We start from the raw sequence: 9157 nt of genomic DNA, 5'->3' as shown, positions 1-9157 counted from the left end.
ATGCATGCAAAATTCCACAGTGGGGCATTCATAGTGAACCTCGTAAAACTGATTATAATGATGTCCTTGCTAGCATCACTGTGGGAGAAACTAGAAATATTACACAAGCTACCATAGGGAGCATTCACTTTCCTGCCATACATTATTTTGCTCTCTTTATAGGTAGATGCATTAATGGTAAACATGATCATAGCCACCTTTGTGCATCAGATCTTAGTGTCCTTAAGTGTGTTGTAATGGGTGATAAACGATATAACTTGGGGGCTATTATTGCGAGGAGGTTACATCATAATGCTAAAGATGGAGATTTCTTTGGTGGGATTTATGCCACCCGTTTACCTAATTATCTTGGGGTACCCATAAGGGAGGATGACATTGAGTTACCACCTTCTTTTCTTGATTATAATGCTATGATACGCTACTAGTTTCTCGAGAGAAACTAACAGTCCCTCCTGTACCGACTAATCTTTGACAGGGTGCGCGTCTTCTATGTTACGCTTCCCGCTCCTGCCTTCTTTGACTTTTAGGTGAAACGGAGATACTTCATAACCAGAGAGGAGGTAGATGAGTATAAGAGAGCAGGGGAGGCCGCTCGCCTCCACGAGGCAGCTCTCCAAGAAGTGGTTGTCGCGTCCCAGTACAACCCCGGCTACAACTTTGGATATCCACCAGGCCAGCTGTGGCCCTAGACCAACTTAGGCCAAAAGCCTAAGCTTGGGGGGTACGTATTTCTCACCGACATTACATTCACACACACTCATTCTAGTTGTTGGTGTCCATACTATTTCATTGTATTATCCATGCTAGTTTATTTTTCTCATTTTCTTCTTGTGTGTTTGAAAAACTTTGAGAAAATCCCAAAAAATTAGTTGTCGCTTCTTTTTAGTTTTCCTTTCTAGTTCTTTTAGTAGTAGTATCAAAAGAAAACCCAAAAAGATTTCCCATTCTTATTTTGCTTGTTGGGAGCGTTCCCATGTAAATAGTTTTCTCGTTCTTGTTTTGCTTTCTTCAGAAAAATAAAAACTTCAAAAAAATATTTCAGTGTGTTTCTTTGAAATTCTTTTCTTTTTCTTTGGGTCGAGAGGAGAAGTCCATGATGAAAATGTTGAGTGGATCTCATATGCATTATTGTTGATCTAACACAGAGCCCATATTACCTTGTCTTCTCCTTTGAATAAATGTTTGTAGATTTCAGCTTAGTCCAATGCACGTTCACTCTTATTATTATCCACACCGTTCGGTCGTGCAAGTGAAAGGCAATAATGATGGTATATGTTGAAATGATTGAGATGGAGAAAAGCTGGTACGAGCTCGACCTATTTTGTTTTTGTAAATATGATTAGTTCATCGTTCTTGATTCAGCTCATTATGAATGAAACATGTTTGCAATGACAATTAGATATTATAGTTACTCATGCCATGCTTAATCGGCTAGGAAATGATATTGATTTACCTTGTGTGCCGACATGCTTTTAAAATGGTTGTGATGTAGGATGGTATCCTCCCTTGAATGATTCGAGTGGCTTGACTTGGCACATGTTCATGCATGTAGTTGAAACAAAAACAACATAGTCTCCACGATATTTATGTTCATGGTGATTTATATCCTAGTCATGCTTGCACTCAATGTTGGTTAATCTCAATGCATGTTTATGACCTTTGTCGCTGTCTAGTTGGTCGCTCCTCAATCTTTTGCTAGCCTTCACTTGTACTAAGCGGGAATACTGCTTGTGCATCAACTTCCATAAACCCAAAGTTGTTCCATATACCTACCTATATGTGGTATTTACCTGCCGTTCCAAGTAAATTTGCATGTCCCAAACTCTAAACCTTCAAATAATAATCTGTTTTGTATGCCTGAATCGCTCATGTAGCGATTGGGGGTGTCAGCATCTTCCATGCTAGGTGTGGGTTATTCTCACGATGAGTGTTTATTCACTTGTCATTCACAAGAAAGTGGCTGGTATTCGGGATGCCTAGTTCCATGGTCAAACCAAATTAAAATATAATTTCAAACAGAACTCCCCCAGGATTGTTGTTGGTATGGACGGTACCCGTTGTTTCGGATCAGCCGTGGAGTGTGCTTGTTGGTGGAGGGGGAGTAAAAACTTTACCACTCTATTTTGGAACCACCTATAATGTATCTGGCATGGAAGATACCAAGATCTCTTGGTTGTTATGTTGACAATGAAAGCATACTGCTCAAAATTATATTTATCTCTGTTTTAAAGCTCAAGCTCTGGCACCTCTACAAATCCATGCTTCCCTCTGCGAAGGGCCTATCTATTTACTTTTATTGCCGAGTCATCATCCTCTTACAAAAAAGCACCAATTAAAGAGCACCACTATCATTTGTATGCTTTGCTATTAATTGATATTGAGTATGAGTGTGACTGGATCTCTCTTCCATGAATTATAATGTCTAGTCAGTCCTTGATCTTCAGGGGTGCTCTGCATTTATGTTTTGCGGTCTCGGAAAGGGCTAGCGAGATACCATTTTGTCATATCATATCATGATTATTTTCAAAAAGTGTTGCCATACGAGATTCATTATTATTGCTCGCTAGTTAATTATGCTATTGATATGAGTAAATGTGAGACCTAAATTTTATTGCGAATATGATTAGTTCATAATCTTTGCTGAAAACCTGAATGCTGGCTATACATATTTGCAACAATAAGATCAAACCGGGTTTGTAAAAGTTTTTCTTTGTCACTTTCAATTTATCAACTGAATTGCTTGAGGACAAGCAATGCGTTAAGCTTGGGGGAGTTGATACGTCTCCATCGTATCTACTTTTTCAAACTCTTTTGCCCTTATTTTGGACTCTAACTTGCATGATTCGAATGGAACTAACCCGGACTGACGTTTTTTGAGTAGAATTGCCATGGTGTTTTTTTGTGCAGAAATAAAAGTTGTCGGATTGACCTGAAAATTTACGGAGAATATTTTTGGAATATATAAAAATATTGGAGAAAGAATCAACCAGAGGGGGTCCGCCTAGAGGCCACAAGCCTGGGGGAGCCCCCCTTGGTGCGCGCCTAGAGGGATTGTGGGGCCCCTGGACCTCCTCTGACCTCAACTCCAACTCTATATTACCCTATTCAGAGAGAAAAAATCAAGGAGAGGATCCATCGCGTTTTACGATACGGAGCCGCCTCCTCCTCCTATTGTTCATCGGGAGGGCTGATCTGGAGTCCGTTCGGGGCTCCGGAGAGGTGGATTCATCATCATTACCAACCTTCCTCCATCACCAATTTTAGGATGCTCACCGCCATGCGTGGGTAATTCCATCGTAGGCTTGCTGGACAGTGATGGGTTGGATGAGATTTATCATGTAATCGAGTTAGTTTTATTAGGGTTTGATCCCTAGTATCCACTATGTTCTGAGATTAACGTTGCTACGACTTTGCTATGCTTAATGCTTGTCACTAGGGCCCGAGTGCCATGATTTCAGATCTGAACCTATTATGTTTTCATGAATATATTTGTGTTCTTGATCCTATCTTGCAAGTTGTAGACACTTATTATGAGTTATGATCCGCATACCCCAAGGTGACAACAATTGGGATTCTTTTTGGTGATTACCGTAGTTTGAGGATTTCATGTATTCACTGAGTGCTAATGCTTTGTTCCGATTCTCTATTAAAAGGAGGCCTTAATATCCCTTAGTTTCCATTAGGACCCCGCTGCCACGGGAGGGTAGGACAAAATATGTCATGCAAGTTCTTTTCCATAAGCATGTATGACTATATACGGAATACATGCCTACATTATATTGATGAATTGGAGCTAGTTCTGTGTCACCCGAGGTTATGACTGCTACATGATGAATATCATCCAACACAATTATCATTGTCAATCCATTGCCTACGAGCTTTTTATATATTGATTTTTGCTAAGTTACTTTCGTTGCTACTGCTGTTACAATCTCTACAAAACTGCTACTGCTACTTTTGCTACCATTATCGTTACTTCCATACAACTTTGCTACTAAATACTTTGCTGCAGATATTAAGTCTTTCAGGTGTGGTTGAATTGATAACTCAGCTTTTAATACTTGAGAATATTCTTTGGCTCCCCTTCTGTCGAATCGATAAATTTGGGTTGAATACTCTACCCTCGAAAACTGTTGCGGTCCCCTATACTTGTGAGTTATCACATGATGAAGAACTCGCCTCGCAAGCCGAAGACCATGAAGTGTGCGGATGCCAGACACAAACCCTATCGTTGGAGGTGGATTTGAGGGCTACTGACAGAGTCCTGGATTAAGGGGTCCTCGGGCTGCCGGCCTATTATGTTTGGGCCCGGTCGATGGCCGAGATGGAGTGCGGATCCATGACCGGATAAGGAATCTTCGGAGCCGTGATGTGTCCTCCAAGTCAAGATTAGGCAGGATCTTCCTTTCTTTGTAATTGATCGCATGTAACCGTAACCCTACCGGTGCCTATATAAACTGGGGGTTTTTAGTCTTTAGGACTAGAGCTACATTCATCACCTCATCAATTTAGGGTTTAGCTCATCTGATCTCGAGGTAGATCTACTCTGTAACCATATTATACATCCAATACAATCAAGCAAGACGTAGGGTTTTACCTCTTTGAGAGGGCCCGAACCTGGGTAAATAGTGTGTTCATCGTCCCTTGTTCCCCATTGATCCTAGATCCACAGCTCGGGACCCCCTACCCAAGATCCGCTAGTTTTGACACCGATGGAGGGGGCGCAAGGGTTGTACACACCAAACCCAAGCATTCTCTCTCCTCTCTCTCTCTCTCTCTCTCTCTCTCTCTCTCGATAAGCCTCCACCTCGATCCGTCAGTGCTTGGCGAAGCCCTGTCGGTGTTCCGATGCCATTACCACCACCACACCATCGTGTTGGTTCAGATCTCATCTACCTCCTCACCCTCGCTTGCTGGATAAAGAAGGAGAGTACGCGGCCGAGCTGTACGTGTGCTAAACTCGGAGGTGCCGTCCATTTGGCACTAGATTAGATTAGATCACGACGAGTACAACCACATCAACCACGTTACGACACTAGCGCTTTCGGTCTACAGGGGTACATGGACACACTCAACTCTTGTTGCTATGCATCTCCTAGATTAGATCTTGGGTGATTCAGGGAATTTTTTTGATTTCATGCAACGTTCCCCATCACCGGATACCTTATAGTGGAAACTTTTAGTGTCTGGAGTATTATCAGTTAAATCTATGTGTGTAGATTTGATAAACACCAGTCCTATCCCAAAGTTGCTGCAGATTTGGAAAATTAAGATATTTATGTGGTTTGTGCACAAGGGAGTGATCTTGACTAAGGACAACTTGACAAAGCGTAGTTGGGAGGGTAGTAAATGGTGTTGCTTTTGTGATCGGGACAAATCAATCCAACATTTATTCTTAAAATTCTCACTAGCCAAGTTATTGTGGCATACAATACATGTGTCTGTTAATGTATGACCTCCCAATAGCATCTCTAGGTTATTTGGGACATGGTTAATGAGATAGAGCCTAAAACAACGGTGCATGTTCGAGTCAGAGTGTGTGCATTACTTTGGGCTATATGAAACTGTTGAAATACCGTCACATTTAACAAACAAACAATCACAATTTTTTTGCAGGTCATCTTCCGGTCATCTGGATGGATCCGTACATGGTCATCACTTAGACATGCGGATCACACGGAGCTTATGGCCTAGGGTGCAACCATTAGGAGACGGTAGCACGGGATAGATAAAATCGGTTTGGACGGCGGTCCAACAATAGAATATGTGTCTAGTCATTTCACCCTATTTCCGCTGGTTGTTGCAATTTTTCCTTTTTATTAAGACTTGTTTGTGCCTTTGTGTCGAACTTCATACGTTGCTGCTACTTTGATTAATAAAATGGTTGTGTGCGTCGCCTGATGCAGAGGTTGGGGTAATCCTCCTTTTAAAAAAAACAACCACAACTCTCTTGCCTTTGAAGTTAGGGGCCAACTTTGCATTGGATTGGCAAGATGAGAATAACCAATAGTTTTCCAAATAATTAGGAGAGACGGAGATAGATTCCTTACCCTTACCAGAATTCAGATCATTCCTTAATTGCCAAGCTCTTCGAAAGATGAAAATGACTTGCTCATAAATCAGAGAGCTTAATTGATCCAGCAAGATAAGCAACCAATCTGGCCAGAAAAACTGAAAAGCTATTCCCTCGAAATATTCCAAATTTCTCTCAACTCCATGCGCAAAGCCCTTGTCTTAGGACAAATCACCAAAGCATGAAAAATACTTTCGTCTTCCACCCCACAGATAGAGCACATAACCGAGGTAGCCTATTGATCTAGACCACCATGCAATTAGACGCGACACAACAAGCATAAATTCTTATTTTCCGAGGGACATTAGCCTTCCATATGATATTCCACGTTCACATCATTGCTAGATTGCCCATAATCTCTCTTATTCTCCTTAAGCTTCATCGCCAACTTATACACTTTTTATAGAGAACATATCGTTCTTCTTATAGTGCCACACAACAAAATCGTCGTCCCCCGACGATTGGATAACATATTTATAATCGCATCAACATCATGGGGAAGAAACAAATATGAGATTAAATTCACAACTCATCTCCTTGTCCCACTAACAAATAAATCAGACACCCACTTTGATCTTGGTTCTATTCTTTTTAGCCGATACTTTTAGGATAGAACTCTTGAGGATCCAATTATCTCTCCAAATATTTATATATGATCTATCTGTCACTCTCCAAATAACCCCCTTTAAAAGACGTTTTGGGTCATGCATAATACCCTGCCAAGTCGCTGAAGTTGACTACCGAAAGACCTTGTCAAGTAGATGCCCCTGAGGATAATATTTAGCCTTTATTAATTTTGCACAAAGCGAACCCAGTTTTACCAATAAATGTCAAGCCTGTTTTGACAAAAGAGCATCATCTTCCATATCTAAATAGCTAGCCCCCACTAACATATTTCTCTCAACATGCAAGCATGCCACCTCATCATTCAACATGCATAGAAAAAGTCCACCTCAACATGCAACTATGCATATTAAAAATCCACTTCAACATGCAAACATGCATGCATGTGAAATTCCATTTTATTATACTATTTAGATTTAATTTTATATACTTTAAAAAACTATCATTTCAAATATTGATGTTTCATATAACCAAAATCTCATTGAAATATTATAAAATATCCCCGCAACAACGTGTGGGGCACCATCTACTTAAATAACTAGTAATCCCGAAAACCTATACCTCCTTTGCATTTAGGTCTTGTTGGTTTATCCCAGGCCAACCAAATGAGTTTTCTTTCTATTTTATTCATCTCCCCACCATTTTTTGAATAATCTGAGACAATTACTCACAAATAGAAGCCAGAAATTTAAACCATAGCATAGACCGGAAGAGCCTGTATAACTGATTTGAATTGAATTTCCTTTCCACCAAGCATATTTTTCAATCCAGCCCTAAAGCCTTCTCAAACCTCTATCTTTGATTGATTGAAACTTTCCCGCCTTCATTCTTCCAATTGGCACTGATAAGCCCAAATATTTATCATCAAAACAATTAGTTGTAATTTTTAATATTGCCATAGTGGCCACTTGATTTTCGAGAGTGTATCTCTTCCAAAAAAAACATCACTTATCATAACTCAATAATTGTCTTGTTCCCTCCTCATAAATCCTCAGAATATTTTTAATTGTCCCATTAAACCTCATAAAGTTATAGACTGAATGAACACAAGTCATGATATTATTTCTGCATTTCTCGCCCATGCACTCATGCAGGTGGGCATCTCATGTCTCATGGTTTATCATGTATCATATGTATCAGAGTAAGGTACACATGTATACCTACTAATAAAGGGATTCATGCTTCTGCCCGTCCATCACACCTTTTACAGAAACCCCTTGTAGTTTATTAAAATCAACATGCAGTTCTTTTTAAGTGGGTGTAGAAAAAGGTTTCATTTTTGCAGAAACACCCCTAATCTTTCGTTTAGTCAACCTGTGCTCCTGCTTTAAGTGAGTCCAAAAAAACCTTTTGGATTTTGCATGAAACCCCGTGCTATTTGTTTAATAAACCACAATCCATGGGCTGATTAAAATGCTTTTTAAAAATATCCATATCTTTTAAATCCTAACTTTAATTTTGACATGTTATATATGAAAAATGATTAGAAAAATGTGTAGAATCTGATATAATGTTGTTTTACCTGTTAAACATATTTAAGATGCTATTTGTGGTGCAATCTTAATCAATATCACATGACCTGTCTTTTTTGTACCGGTGTAGATCCGGATTGAAAATCAACACCTCATGAAAACCACATCGGAGACGACAAATGTCAGCAAGGAGGAAGGAGGATAAGCCATAACACATGTGAGATGCACCCGGACCTATTGGGGTCTTGACTCATGATTATTAGATTAGGGTTGTGTGATATCTTTTCTCTCCTGTTGCAATGAGCAGGTTCTTTTGCTAACGCCATATTGAAATAAAAGATGTGGACCTATTAGGGTCTTGAGTCATTGTTCTTAGATTACGGGAGTGTGGTATATTTTTTTCTCTCTTGTCATAACACATGGGTTCTTTTGCTAGTCATCATATCCATTCAAGTAGTTTCTGATCAGATGGACGGTCAATAGTATTAAGTTTTTTTTGGTGAGAAATGGTGAGAAAAAAATATAATATATAGTATACTACATTTTTTAGAGTAGTATACTACAGATCAGAAATGTGGCGGTGCATGAGAAGGGAAGCTCCTATTCCGCGTTGTACGTGCTATGAACCAGCGAGCGCGCACCCCCTCCCACCGTGCCCCTCTTGCGCCAGCCCATGTGCGGGGCGGCAAACACCTTATGTTTTGTTTTTGCATTTCTTTGTTTTAACTTTTTTCCTTTTTAAAAATAATATATAAAAAAGTTGCAAATTGTGAATGCCCATGAATTCAAAAATTGTTCATGATTATAAAAAAATCAGGAAATGATAAAAGCTCACGGATTAAAAATACATTCACCAAATTAAAAAATAGTTCTTGAATTCAAAAAATGTTCACAGTTTCAAAATAATGAACTGTTTTTATTTCGATGAGCAATTTTTACGAGAACTTTCTAATAATGACAAACATTGTTTTGTATTTGATGATCATTT

Source organism: Triticum aestivum, chromosome 2A, assembly GCF_018294505.1.
Source record: "Triticum aestivum cultivar Chinese Spring chromosome 2A, IWGSC CS RefSeq v2.1, whole genome shotgun sequence".
NCBI classification, from domain to species: domain Eukaryota; kingdom Viridiplantae; phylum Streptophyta; class Magnoliopsida; order Poales; family Poaceae; genus Triticum; species Triticum aestivum.
The sequence above is the reverse complement of the archived record's forward strand: the minus strand, read 5'-3'. Positions refer to the sequence as shown.